The sequence below is a fragment of the Cervus canadensis genome, chromosome 33, assembly GCF_019320065.1.
Source record: "Cervus canadensis isolate Bull #8, Minnesota chromosome 33, ASM1932006v1, whole genome shotgun sequence".
Lineage (NCBI taxonomy): Eukaryota > Metazoa > Chordata > Mammalia > Artiodactyla > Cervidae > Cervus > Cervus canadensis.
In genome coordinates, this window is record NC_057418.1 from 4608018 (window position 1) to 4622656 (window position 14639).

Below are 14639 nucleotides of genomic sequence, written 5' to 3' on the forward strand. Positions count from 1 at the left end.
GAATTTTGTTCCCCTTCATCAACCTTTTGAAGCCTTCTTTTCTTTTAAGACAGAGATCTTGTATGTCAATGTCTTTGAACTATAGCTTCTGAATGATTTCTGATGACCCTTACTTTATATTACCATTTTATACCCTAGTTAAGGTGCTTTTCATACTGCAATTATATGTTTATGAAAATGCCAAATATTCCAGGTCACAAATGTGAAGAAAAGAGCTCTGACTCTTTCATTTTTATTGGAGCCTAGCTGAATATAATGTCCAATACATTGTGTGAATATTTTCTGAATGAAGGAATGAACAATCTAAAACTGAAGTTCAGCTTATTTTATCACAAGGCTGTTTCCTTTGCTGTGGAGGTATGGTAAGACTGGGGAAATGTATATACTTTCAGGGATATGCTGAAATCTCTCAATCCCCTTGGCACTTTAAAACAGTGTATAATTATCATGTTTTACAAGTGTTGAATAAACACCAAATAGGAATAGGAAAACTTGGGTTCTGGTCATGGTTTCACCACTCTCTGGTCATATGATCCTGAGACAGGTACTTATCTTGTGTTCATAAATTTAAAAATGAGGGAGCTGAAAGGAACGACAGCTAATGTATTTTAAAGGTTGTTTTCTAGCAACTTTAAAAACTGAATGTAGTGCCTAAGAGACAATTTGACCTGCTCAAGTTTATTATAGTTCATTTGTTTACAGAAAAAGGTGTTTTCAGATCATCAGTGGCACAATGAGCAATGATCCTAAGTGTCAAAATTCATTAAATGACTATTATAATAAAATAGGTGATCAAATTTGACATCTCTTTTGAAAAATGAATTTTTCAATATTACCTCATGTTCTAAAATAAATGTGTGAAATGTGCCTATCTACAAAACAGAAAAGGACTCTAGACATAGAGAATTGACTTACCCCTTTCAAAGGGGGAAGACAGGGAATGGACTGGGAGTTTGGGGGTTGGTAGATAGATGCAAGCTATACATTTAGAATGGATAAACAACAAGGTCCTAATGTATATTCAATATCCTGTGATAAACCCTAATGGAAAAGAATATTTAAAAAAGAATGCAAAATAAAATAAAATAAATCTGTGAAAGGGTATCCTCAGGGCTTCTAAACAGCACAATTTATTTATTTTATTTATTTTATTTTTTTTAGTCAACAAAAAATTTTTAATGGAAATCAGAGATTATGGTATTACAAAATTGACACTTTTCGCAAGGTTAAAATTTGATTAACCATTTTTTTAGACATTCTCTTTGGAGATACCCATTCATTTTATTTTTTTGGATGGGGAGGGAGGTGGGAGGGGGGTTCAGGATGGGGAACACATGTAAATCCATGGCTGATTCATATCAATGTATGGCAAAAACCACTACAATATTGTAAAGCAAATAGCCTCCAACTAATAAAAATAAATGAAAAAAAATAAAAATAAAAAATAAACAGCACAATTTAAATTGCATTCTATTTTACCAGCATTGTAACTTAATTAAGATTTATGCATAAGTGTAAATGATTACTGTTTACAAAGTCAGCTCTGTGACGTGCAGATTTCTGTTGGTAGTATAATTAAGGCATCCAGATATTTGTAAACATGTTTGATATCAAAATGCCAAGTTATCTCATTCTAACTTAATAAAAAATGTATCTAATATAATTGTCAAGAAAGACATTATCTTTCTTTACTCCAGTTCATAAATTATGGTTGGAAAAACTCTAAACTGAAAGATTTGGTACGTTTAAAATTTTTATTTTATCAAATATTATCAGTTTAATATGTATGTGACATGCTGTTGATTTGATTGAGCAGAAATCAGAGATTAAACTGTTTTACAATAAATTTTCTCTGTGCCTAAGAATGTTATGCTGAGAGGGCATCCTTCACACAGTGGATGAGAGACATGTTGAACATCTGCTATGTATCAGGCTGAGTACTTTACAAATACTATTTTATCATCATTGAATTCTTAAAACAGCATTATAAGGACATACTATAATTATTGACAGTATGAATGAGAGCCTAAGTAACACCATGCCACCATAACCAAACAATGTAGCTAAGAGAGCAGCATTTGGGGTGTGTATCTGGAGAGAACTGAAGTGAAGGGTGATATAAGCAGAGTACCATGGAAGTCACAAGGTGATGGAAATCGTGTCCTAGTGCAACACTTCTCAAATTTAAACAAGTAGACTAATAACTTGAAGATGTTGTTCATTGAAGAGTATCATTCAAGAGGTTTGGGTTGGGGCTGAGATCCTACTGTTGTAACAACTCCTCGGTGATGACAGTGTTGCCCAACCTCCAACCACACTTTGAGTAGCCAGGTGCTAATGCCTCTTGACTGTTTCAGTACCATGGACAGTGGACCCGGTGTACCACCGGGCCACCTCTGCCACTTCCCTCAAATCTCTAATATCTTCTGTGGGTAGATTCTTGTAACAAAACGCACAGACAGACTATTAAAAAAAAAACAAAAAAAACTGCTTCTTGGATTGTAGCAGCGATCGGGTGATCCTTCCCGTTATATAGGTATGTACAAATCTATCCAGAGGAAAAAACTGGGGCTTTAGAAAGGAGAGAGGGTGCCTCCTTCTGCAATTTAAAAATGGATGCTGCTACTGCTCCTCAGGTAGAAAGAATCTAATCAGGACAAATAGGGAATTCATAGAATATTTAAGCAATAGTATTAGCTTCAATATTGTAAAGTATCTATTTGAGATATCTAACTTGCACATTTGATGAACAGAAGTTAGCAGCATCTTTCTGCCACTAAATCTACTCAACTATTAGCCAATACATAATGAGAGAGGAAAATTTAAAATACAGCAAAATGCTACTCAAAAGAAGAGTGAAATTGAAATGACTTTAAATGTTTACTTTTAAATATATTTCTGCTATCTTTTACTTTCTTCTGGATTCTTTCCACCTAATCCCATATTTTAAGGATAAATTCAAATAGACAATTTTCTTTGACTTTGTCCTTCTTTACCGCTTACTTTGCTGGCAACTCTGGGTGACAGCAAAGCTTCCTCAGGGGCTTTACCACTATCAATCTATTTCACAGCTGGAGCAGAGTAATTCAGATAAGAATCTGGCAAACAATTCCATTTGTTTGCCATTAAAGATATTTTTATTTTCTGGTTGAGGGATTTTTTGGCTCAGATCTAGAGATGTTATGGGCTACAATTACAGCAAAAGCGAATGAGTACCATCCCACATAAACTTCACCAGGCTTCCCTTAGCCTTGTTACAAGATCTACTTAAGAATACTTGTTCTTTTCCATTCCAATGTGTGTTTTCAAAATCAATTCATTCAAAATGTGCTGCCATCCATCGGGCTTACATTTGTAGTGTACCAAGAACGAAAATGTTGGTTCACATATTTCAACATTTTTCTCAAGCTAATTCTCAATTCCAGAGGAAGCATCTTACTCTATTAATAGCATTAAGACAAGCTTGGTGTGTGTGTGTGTGTGTGTGTGTGTAACCAAAACTGTGATGAGGATCTGTGTCATAGGTTAAAAGAGTCTTACATGTATTATTTCATTTAATTTGCAAAAAATTCTTTGGAAATAAAATACTTTGAAATATAAAATGCTTTGAAATAGTTTTTTTCCTACTTAAGGATTAGGAGAAATGCGGGGTCATTTCCCTCCATTAGTATTTAGTTGAATTTGAATTACAGTGAATGTTTTGCTCCCACTACGCACTCTTGTAAGATGGGCTTGTTCTAGTGGAAATTGATGCATCTCAGAAGGACACTGCAAAAAATATTATGTGTGAAGTGCAGTGCAGCTTGATGGTGAGAGGTGTCATCCATTACCTCAAAGGAGGATATGGAGTTAAATTCAAAACCCATTACAGGCATGGTATTTTTACTGCTCTTTTTCCACATGCAGAGATACTGCCCTTTAGCGGAGATTAAATAATTTACCTGAGTTTGTCTTGAGCACTCAATGCCAAGGAAGAATTTATGAGAATGCCAAGCATTTATCTTGGAAGTTGCTTGGTATACTGAATTACAAATTAATTACTGTTTGTAATTGAATCCTTGTTTTTTCTGGTACTAATAGTAATTCTTTTAAATGGAAATATAAATAATTCTCCTTTGGTGATCTTATGTAGTTTATTTTAAGTTGAATCACTGAAATCTAAGTTCAAAAATGAATCATCAGTATTTATGACCAAAAGAATCTGCTTATGCCTCTTCCAAGGCCTTCATCTTTGAGGCAGGCTCAGTCTTTCAGAGTGTAAAATAGTTAGATGGCCATTTTAAATGTGCCACTGCTTGTCTTAGGATATCATGTTTGATGATCTTGATCACTTGTGCCCATTCTTCATTTCCTAGGAAGCCACTAGGAAACATAATTAGGAAATATCTCTCAGGAGTGCTACAGAAAAATGTGGTTTAAAGATACTTTGTTATGAAATGAAGAGGTTACAACTAAAAGGAAGGTCCCTTGGAATCACAGCCCTTTAATGGGATGCCTGCAGAAATGTGTGAGCACACCTAAGCAAGTTGAGTAGGTGGCTGTGGAATAAAGAGTGTAGAGACAGGTGGGGCAAAAATAAAACTTACAGATGGTTTACAGGGGTGACTCATTTCTCTACCCCTTCCAACTTCCAACCCCTTTAGTGTTTAGTTTTGGTTTTAACATTTTGATTGTGAAATTTTTACTAAAAGTGTCAAATCTCCCAATTCTTCTAGTCAAGACAGGAAGAGTGTACCAAAGAAACCCATTTCTACAGCAGTCTCTTCTCATTGCCAAATTTGATATCCAAGATTCTTTTTTAATGTTAGAGTTTTGCGTGGAATTCTCTTCTCTTTCTCGTACATTTCCCACATCCAGAAACAAATCTTTGTTGAAAATGAAATCAGCAGACTGCACATTGAAAGACACAAATTCACTGCACTAGAATGCCATACTTGCCTTCCAGTCATCAGCTTAAATATATTCAGGAGACACACAGGTACACCCGACACTCAGCGCTGCGGGATTGTAAGCTCTGTACATGGCAGGGTCGTGGGTGGACTATCTGGTAATTCCGAGTTTTACATAAAACTTTATTTACTGAATTGACCTGCATATATACAATCACCAGTTCGGTCTCTGCCAAATAGGAGGTACCTAGCATAACCTTTAGCAGCTTCCCAGGTGGCAGAGTGGTAAAAAGAATCCTCCTGCCAATGCAGGCGACACGGAGACCGAGGTTTGATCCCTGGATCAGAAAGATCCTCTGGAGGAGGAAATGGTAACCCAAGTCAGTATTCTTGCCTGGAAAATTCCACCGAGGCTGGTGGGCTACAGTCCATGGGGGTCACAAAGAGTTGGACGACTGAGCGCGCGCGTACACACACACACACACACACACACACACACACGTCAGATAACCTTCTTCTCTGTGAATAGGGGACAGTCTCCACTTACTGGATGTTTGAGGGTAACGAGGATTAACCCATACTCCTCCTTGGCTGTGACGTTTAGAGTTGAACCTAAGCACTGCTCACCGAAGCTCTCAAAGATCCGGTTCGCCCTCGTCTGTCCTGCCCATGACCATGATCGGGCTATTCGCGTGGACCTTTTTTTCGGAGCTGGATCGGGTGGGCGCTCCAGCGCCGCGTTGATAGTAGATCCCGGGTCTGGTTCCGCTCGCGCAGCGCCGGCGCAGCCCGCCAGGGGGACCCCGACCAGCCCAGGCAGCGTCAGATAAGAGAGAGTCCGAGGGGCGTGGAGCGAGAGTCCTCCAGCGTCGGCTCCAGGAAAACCCGGAATCAGCCGGGGCTTCCCCACTGGTCCAGGGGCTGGTGGGACCCTGGCTCCGAATCCTGGGGTTCCAGTGAGAGGCGCGCCCGGCTGGTGGGTGTGTCCTTTTCCACCGTCTGGGCTTCCAGCCGGGAGGAGAGCCCCAGAAAGCGGGTATTTTGTTCCCAACGATAGGTTTTTGTCTGCGATGATCCCTGCACTGCAAGTGCAACTTTGAGGCCGGGGTACGCCTCCTGGGGGCTGGGAGTCCGGGGGCGGGGGTTGGATTTTGTCTGCATCCTCAAGGAGGAGGCTGGCGGCGAGAGTGGGGGCGGCAGGGCCGGGGGAGTTCCTACCGGTCGTGGGCAGCGGGAGACTCGCGGGCACCCAGGTCGCGATCGCGTGGCCACGCTCCTGGAAGCCCGCCCGGCACCCTACGCGCCGTCCCCAGACGCCTCTTCCTGCGACTGGATCGTGAGGTTCGGCGGGGATCTCTTCAGTGGGGATCTGAGCACTGCTGAAAACTTTTCTCCTCTCAGCCTCCGTGAGTCTTTTGTCTTGTGCGGCTGCGAGTCCCTGTCCGCTGCCCGGCGCCCCGCGCCCGGTGACCACCGAGGGCAGGAGCGCTCGGACGCCGTGCGCCCTATGGCTGCGGCCGGCGGCCCGGCGACCCGCGGCGGGCACGGCCAGCGGCGCGCCCCCAGCCCCGAGGCCGCCACCCCCACCCACTTCGGCCCTCCCGCAGCCCCCGCCGCCCGCCCCCTCGCCTGACTCATCCGCCCGCGGTGGCCGCGCCGAGTCCGCTGCCCGAGCCCCGCCGGGATGGGGAGGGAGACCGCGGCTGCCCAAGGCTGCGGAGGTTTCTGCTGACGCCCCCAACCCCACTGCCTCCTGCGCTCCGCTCCGGAGGCGCCCGACGTCCCACCCGCTCCGGGAGTGAGAGCCGTGAGAGGCGACTGGACCCCCGAGGCCCCGCGCTCCGGACAGGTAAGGGGGGAAGAGAAGGATGCTGCCGGGGATGGGAAGGTGGGTGGGCAATCGGTGCAGTTGAAACGCGGCGCTGCTTCACCACCCTCTCCCTCCCCGCCCCTCCTCGGCTCCCAGAGTTAGGATAAACACTGTCTCCTGAAGTTTCGGGAATAAACCAAACCCGCCATCAACTCTGGACTCCCCAGTCCCCGCAGCGCAAGAGGAGCGGTGGAGGGCAGCCTCCCAGGACCCCGGAGCCTTGGAGCGCCTGGCTGCGTTTCTCCAAGCTACAACCTCCTTTGTCTCCGTTCCAGAGTCGGCATTCTCTGTAAAGATGTCCACAGTCTTAATTTATAGTAGTCCTTGGCAAGAGCAAAGTGTGGTCAGGGTTTCCTAAAGCAGGATCTGTATGTGGTAGGATCTTCATAGACAAAATGGAGAGGCGAAGCAATTATTTGCCAAATTCAGCGCTATTCTTCTGCCTATATAATCTGTCCTTTAGAGAAAGGGCTGAGCGTTTGCAAGATTTGCTCCATTAATCATTCTTTTGCTTTAATTAATTGCCCAAGCCAGCATTTCACATTTTGTAGGTACAGGCTGTGGGTATTTATTGCCACTAGTTTTCCACTGAGAAGTATGTGTCTGTGTGTGAATGGTATATATAATAAAAACAATTCATTATTCAGTACCAGGCATAGGCAATGCCAAAAAGTCAGATGCTTCCCATATACGTAATTTTATTACATACGTAATCTCTCTGAAGTCAGATCAAGTACACCTTAGCCTGGTATTGGACTATGTGTGTGGACCGAAGTGTTTATTACCTTTTTTCCCCCTAAAGACCTTCAAAAGTACTTGTGGACAACAAGAAAGCATTTCAAGAATCGACAACTGTTCTTATTTGTCAGTAAGAATATTGAACTCTTTAGGTTTTGCTGTCAAACCAAGTTCTAAGGTATACTTTTTGTAGCTCTTTATGAAGAACTACAAAATTATGAACAAATATTAACAGTTCTGTGAAAGCTATTAACTTTGCTGGCTTGTCATGTCTTGGTTTACAGAAACATATAAAATGACCTTCAGTTTGTTATTTGGCCACCAATACTGGAATATATCACCATTTTGTGAAAAGTAGGCTGAACTTCAAACTTCTCAAACCTTACTTTATTTTTCCACTACTTTTCCCCTATACAGAAGCATCCACCTTAGTTTCATGCTTCTCAGACAGCTTAAGTGAAGGAGTTGTTCTTAATAGAAAATAATGTTTCTCTTAAGTAAATTAATGTTTGAGATTTTTTTTTACTATTAAAATATATCTTCTGAAGTGCTAGGAATGTTTTTCTCTAATGAAGTCTTACTATAGAGCTCATTATTGTGAGGTGATTTAACTATAATTTGTAACCTTGGTTATAATTAGCTTTGTATCCTAGGCTGGGGAAGGTTTTAGTGAAAGAGAGTTGTGTGGGGAGCATCCGTATGCGGTCTGCAGGCAGCTGGCACAGAGAGATTTAACCTGTTGCTTCTGAGTCAGGTTCAGGGATATACATGTAATATCCAAAGGCTTTCTGGAAGGGATTCTTCAGGAAAGGTCACTGTAAAGTGGGATGGCTGCTCTTTTTATTCCAATTTAGAGGAATTACTAGTGAAGCTTTCAAACATTCCAAGAGTAAGATTACTATACTTGAACTTTTGTAGCTTCAGCATTTTGACAACAGTTCTTTGGACCAAGATAGCTACTAGCATGTAGGGGGAGAGGATTCAAATCGTTTATTTAAATTCTCTTATTCCCATAATAAATCTCAGAGTAAAGGAACAGAAATTTAAGAAAATAGATAAGAACAAAGATAAGAACAGATGTCACTTTTTTATGTTTCTTCAACAACATCAGTAGACAATAAAATTAAGTCTTCATGTTAATACCTATTACTTATCATATAGAATGTAGAGTCTAAAAGAGGAGGCAATTTTAAAATAAATTTCATTTAGTGTTACTTTTGCTAAATGAGGGACAGCATGAGGAGTTCAGTCAAGCAAAGCACATTTGGGAAAAGAACTTGTGTAGAGATGAAAAAAATGTGTCTGCAGTAAGATAGACCCTTCATTTTATTAAGGGATGTATGATTTGCAGTTTTGTCAAGGGTATTTGTTTCAGGATTTAAGATCTGCTTTGTCTGCTAAGATCTGATATGTGTCCAACCATTCAGAAAACATGCGTGAACCCTTGTCATGGTGCCAGGTTTGCTGATTGGTAGCAAACTAGCCTCTCCTCTGGGAGTTTGCAGGCTGGCAGGGAGGGGACTGGGAAATGTGTCAGATCACTGAGCATCTGCAATGGTCCTTGAGCATCAGGGGTCTGGTCCACACTGGATTTCCAAGGGCATTGGATGGGGAGCTGGAAAACCCAAGTTGTTATCCTGGCTGAGACACTGGTTATGTGGCCTTGGATACCTTTCTAGGCTTTTCAGAGTCTCTGCTCTGGTTGGCAGACCAAGGACTTTGGACTGTGATCTTTTCATCCTCTTTGTAGAAAGCTGCATGATGAAGAGAAATCAGGATGTGGTGGGGGTGGTGTGGTGAGCAGAGGTTGGGTTGGGGGAAGACAGGCTGGAGACTTCACTGGACACTGAGAAAGAGTAATGACCATGATAGTAGGAGGTCAAGGAGACTGGACATCTGGCCCATCACTGATTCGCCGAGTTCAAAATACATAACACAATAATGAGTTAGCAACATTCACTTAGTCCTTGATGGTTTTCGATGAATTTTCACAAATAATGGCAGTTGATTTTCTTTACAGCTCCAAGAGGTTATTCAAGTAGAAAGGTGATGAAACCAGGACTAATTTTGCAGAGCATGTTTGTGCCAGTATGCTCCGTTGCTTTTTTGCAGGATCTGTAGAGACAAGAGAAGCTAGAACACACTTTGGAAACCTGGTGTACATAGGAGACAGAGATAAGGGTGGCATCAGATTTTAGTGGAGTTTCGAATGTCTGAGGAAAAGTTTAGGTTATATTCTGGAAGATGTATGCGTGCTAAGTTGCTTCAGTTGTGTCTGACTCTTTGTGATCCCATGAACTGTAGCCCGCCAGGCTCCTCTGGCCATGGGATTCTCCAGGCAAGAATACTGGAGTAGTTTGCTCCAGGGGATTTGCCCCGCCCAGGGATTGAATCCACATCTCCTGCATCTCCTGCCCATATCTCCTGCATCTTCTGCATTGCAAGCAGATTCTTTACTGTTGAGCCACTGGGGAAGCCCATACTGGAAGCTAAGAATCTCCAATTGTGATATTAAGACCTGAAACATCTGAAATTCTGATTGTTAATCTTTAGTTTGATTAGTCCTGTTCTGGGCTTCCTCCTCATCTCACTCCCCTCCCCATCCCCAGCAGAAATTCTGGTGATTTGAGTATTACAGTCATGGATAAGACTCTTCCAAAAACTTTGCGTGCAATTGGAAAAAGAAAATTCTCATATAAAGATGGGCATTCTTGGGCCATTGTACTATAAATCAACGGAATATGTTCCAGTAGCAAGTTATTCTTTGGAAATTTTGTCACCGAAGGTGAAACTGCACAAAATTCATGGGAGTGTGAACCAAGTGTGAAGATGTGGACGTGTAAGTTCCTTTCTGCACTGTCCCTATCACTCTGCTCCAGACATTAAGTCCACTGATGGGGTCGAGTCCCCTCCCCTTCACCCGGTGTTTCTGCAGAAGAGAGTTAGCAGGATTCATCTGGTTATGCACCTGAGGAACCTACATTTACTGTGTTAAGCAAAAAAAAAAAAAAAAAAGTATATTTATTGGCTCATGTGACTAGAAAGTCCAAAGGTGGACTTTGCTTTAGTCATGGCTGGAACACAGAGTCTCTTTCACCCTCTTTCTCTCTCCATTTCTCAGTTTCTCTTCCTTCTGAATCAGCTTCATTCTGAGGCCCCTTTCCATGTGTTTCATGTGCTGAGAAAGGTGAGCATTGGTAGTTCCAAACCTGCACTCCTGAGCTTTTGATCCATAAGAAGAGAAGACTTGTCTCTTCCAGGTCCCGTTTATGGAAGTCTTCCAAAAGGTCTCTGACTGGCTGTGCTTGGTGGTCATTGACTCAGTCTCCGTGTCCAACCAAGAGTGCTGCTATAATAGTCTTGGACTGGATGGCGTGCCCAGCCCTGATCGTATGTGGTGCTGGTGGTGGGTTGGGGCGAAGGGCTGGGAGGGGCACCACAATGGACAGCTCTGTCAAGGTCATATAGATCCCCCAGACTTATGAGGCTGCCAATCAAAAACAACATGTCTATTACTGGGGAGAATTGCTCCCTCTTGGGGGATAGCCTCCTGGACAGTGATGTGAAGTTTGTGTGTAGGGGCAACTCAGATGCCCAAGGCCATGCAAATTCCAGAAATGGGACCTTCCTCCCAGCCAACGCAAAGTCAGGAAATGAAATAATTCCCTCCATGTCTAGACTTTGGTAATAAGATCCAGAAGATTATGGAGTGAGGAAGCCACCATTTATCCATGTCCATGTGCTTTTAGGAAACACCCTTGTGCCCTATTTTCAGCCTAGGGATTTTATCTTCAAAAGCCGTGGTCATCCTGGGATCATGAGATTGGAGACCCCCTGTTCTGGGCATTACAGATCTAGTCACACAGTGACAGTTTGAACATGGAAGTAAAGTGATGAACATAGAATTATTGTTTAAACAGGTTTGTTGAGATTGTAGGAACTAGGCAGAGAGGAGGCAGTGGGCAGAGATTAGGGTTATCACTTAGGAGGCCTAAGATGATTGGTCCCAAGCTAAAATATTGGCTTGTGTGAGCAACTTTATGAAGGTCTGATGAGGACTAAGGAGCCTTTGTGTTGACAGAAGCATTGGAAGGGTAAAACATATCAGGAGGGACAAGACCAGGGGGTCGACTGGCTCAGTGGGTGAGGTGGCTGTGTGTTGTACGTTTCTTCATAGCAAATGGGCTGTATTGAGAGGCATTCTGTAGCCACCATACATCCTGGGGGCAAAACCTCTCTATGTGTAGCACTGACATTTATCAAAGACTTACCTAGTGTGCCGGGTCCCATGTTACATGCTTTACATCCGTTACTCATAAAAGCCCTCTAAGGTGAGAAAACAGAAAGTAAGGGAGGTAAAATGACTTGCTCAGGGTTATATGGTCATTAAGTGGATTCAAATCCTGGCAATCTGAAACAAAGCCTGTGCTTAAACTACGCAACACTATCTCTCAAAGTGAAGATAAGAATCCAGTACATCAGGCCAAACTGAAGGATGAGTGCCAAACTGGACCATCCAATGGGCAACCAGACTGCCGGGAATACAGGTCAGACAGAAGGGATGGAATGGAGGCTATTGGGGTGAAGAGGTTGAGCATCAGGGTTCAGTAGCAAACTTAGTACCTCAGTAAGAAAGGCACAAGCGTAGATTCTTAGCTTGGGGTTCGGGTGCAGCAAGGGACGTGGGTAGGAACAACGCAGGAAGTTGACCAGGTGGGCAGATCAATAGAACAATTAGAGCTTGATTGTTGAGCTGAGGCCAGGAACTCTGCCATCTGCCTCGCTTTAAATATCCTTCGTGATATAAGTCAATGCAAATACGGCATGGGCAGCTCCGTAGAGGGAGACGGAGTTCTATTGGTTGTCAGGCACTATTGGGGAAAAAAGAGCTAACATTTGTAGAGCATCTGCCATGTGCCTTCTATACATAATCTCACCAAATCTTCATTAGAGTCCTGGGAAATGTATTGTGGCTTTTTTTTTTTTTTTTTGGTTGTTGAGCCAGGAAATGAAGGCTTAGGGAGGTTAAATTACTTGCCTGAGCTCCTGGAGCCAGACTGGAAGTTGGAGGAGCTGTCATGGAAACCGAAATCTATCTGAATCTCAGCCTCATCTTGGGTCTTCAGGGAGTCATCCTGGTTCCGGCAGGGCAAGGTCAGTTTCAAGTCTGGGCCAAAGACTTGGGGAAGTCAGCAGAGGCATATGATTGGAGAGGGAGATTGTGAGTCGAACGTTTAGACGTTTGAATGGGAGCTGAAAGCAGGTCATCTGAACAGAGCTGTCCAGCAGGACTGTATCTGGCTTTGGCAGAAAACTCAATAACCTAGTCGATTTTCTCCTCAGTGCAGGATCTCTATCATTACGCACGATAGATACGTCAGCAAGTCAGATGTTTGGAGGGCTTAATTTTAGTCACTGATTTCAGTTGAAGAGAAGGAACCTCTGCCAGCTGCCATGGCCTGAATTTACCTTTATACATGCAGGTACTTTTCCCAGAAGTATGATAAATAAGAAATAGATACATAGAGGAAGAGCATTAGCACATACTCAGTGCAGCAAAAATGTAGAACACACTCCCCTGTAGACATCCATACTTGAAGATGCTCTAAATGATGAAGTATTTAGAGTTATTTACTGATGAAATATGAGTGATATATCATTTCCCAACAAATGCAAGGTCAAATTGGTCTCTGTGTAAATTTATGACTGGATGTAGGTGTTTGCTGTGTGCAGTGAACTGTGTATACATATGGTAAGAAGAAGGGGAATGAGAAGGTACATGAGAAGAAATATTTGGAGAGGTAAGACAATCATGTTTAAAATGTTAAAGCAGCGCAATAAAATAGTATGATTTTAGAGTTGATAGGATCTTTCAGACAGTGATCAAGATCACGGGGCTAGCCAGTACTATGAAATACAAACTTATTAGGAGCTGTTGAACATAAATGTCATGGAAACTGAAAAGAATGGAACTGTCTGTGCCTGGGAGACAGATCAGGGGAGGCTTCCTAGAAGAGGCAAGTTCTGATGAAGTATGTATGGGCAGAGAGAAGACAGAAGGGGTTTCTAGGCAGCATGCCGCTGCTGTTTAGTCGCTAAGTCGTATCTGACCCTTTTGTGACCCCCATGGACTGTAGCCCACCAGGTTCCTCTGTCTATTTGATTCCCCAGGCAAGAATACTGGAGCGGGTTGTCATTTCCTTCTCCAGAGGATCTTTCTGACCCAGGGATTGAACGCATGTCTCCTGTTTAGCAGGTGAATTCTTTACCACTGAGCCACCTGGGAAGCCCAAGCTAGCATGATCAGGAAGTTATCAATATCCTGCAGCCAGAGACCACCAGGAAATGACTTGTAGTTGAACAGGTTGCGTTTGCTACTTGTTACAGTGAGGGAAAATGTACACTGCAGGAAAACATGGAGCGCTGCAGTAAATGTTAGAAATGACTGATTATAGGATTTCGTCTTGTAAGTGATTTGGAAGAGGGTTTAAAGAAATAGGACTTTGCTCTGCACTAAAGCAGAAATAATCTTAACGTGTTTGTATCTTAATAAGTCTTATCTAGAAGGAACAAGACTAGAGAGGCTAACACTATAATTGGCGAAGACGCAGCAAACACTCATTAGCCAGACTAGGAGACTACTGGTCATTTAGGGATTGGATAGTATTTGTGTTTTTGTGTTCAGGTAGGATTACACAGTGGTCTTGTTTTTGTCCTGATCCATCACGGTCACAGAGTGGCCTTATCTCGTGTTGATGCTCTGTGAAATCATTTCCATCCAACAGGAGAGCCCCAGGGCCAGCTCCCAGAAGTCTGGGCTACTTTTGTGCTCTTTCATAAACTGGAAATTACGTTCCACAGTGTATCTGATTTTATGCACTGACCAAGATTCCCATTTACAATAGGAGCATGTTAGTGAATGCTTCTTTTGGGAGTTATTGAGGTGATTTTCTTCCTATTCTGTAAAATTGTATTTAATATTAACAGCGTTTATTAAGTCCTCACTGTTTACTAGGTACCCTGTAAGATTCCAGGGATGTCAAGATAACAAGGATCTCAAGAATCTCATAATCTAATGAGAAAACCACATGTGAATCAGTGATTACGATGCATTGAAATAAAGTTGGTAGAGATATGAGAAT

At 42.6% G+C, this 14639-nt stretch overlaps 1 protein-coding gene across 3 annotated transcripts in view; it reads left to right on the forward strand.

The window, feature by feature from the left end:
* The first annotated feature begins 6612 nt into the window (after positions 1–6612).
* The window catches only part of TMEM200A (transmembrane protein 200A), a 79683-nt gene continuing 71656 nt past the window's right edge, over positions 6613–14639 (forward strand). For 2 of the 3 annotated variants that reach the window (XM_043457271.1, XM_043457270.1), the window contains exon 1: positions 6616–6738. The gene's annotated coding sequence lies outside the window, so the exon portion shown is untranslated. Of the gene's footprint in view, positions 6739–14639 lie in introns of all 3 variants that reach the window. The other variant, XM_043457272.1, reaches the window with a different exon arrangement.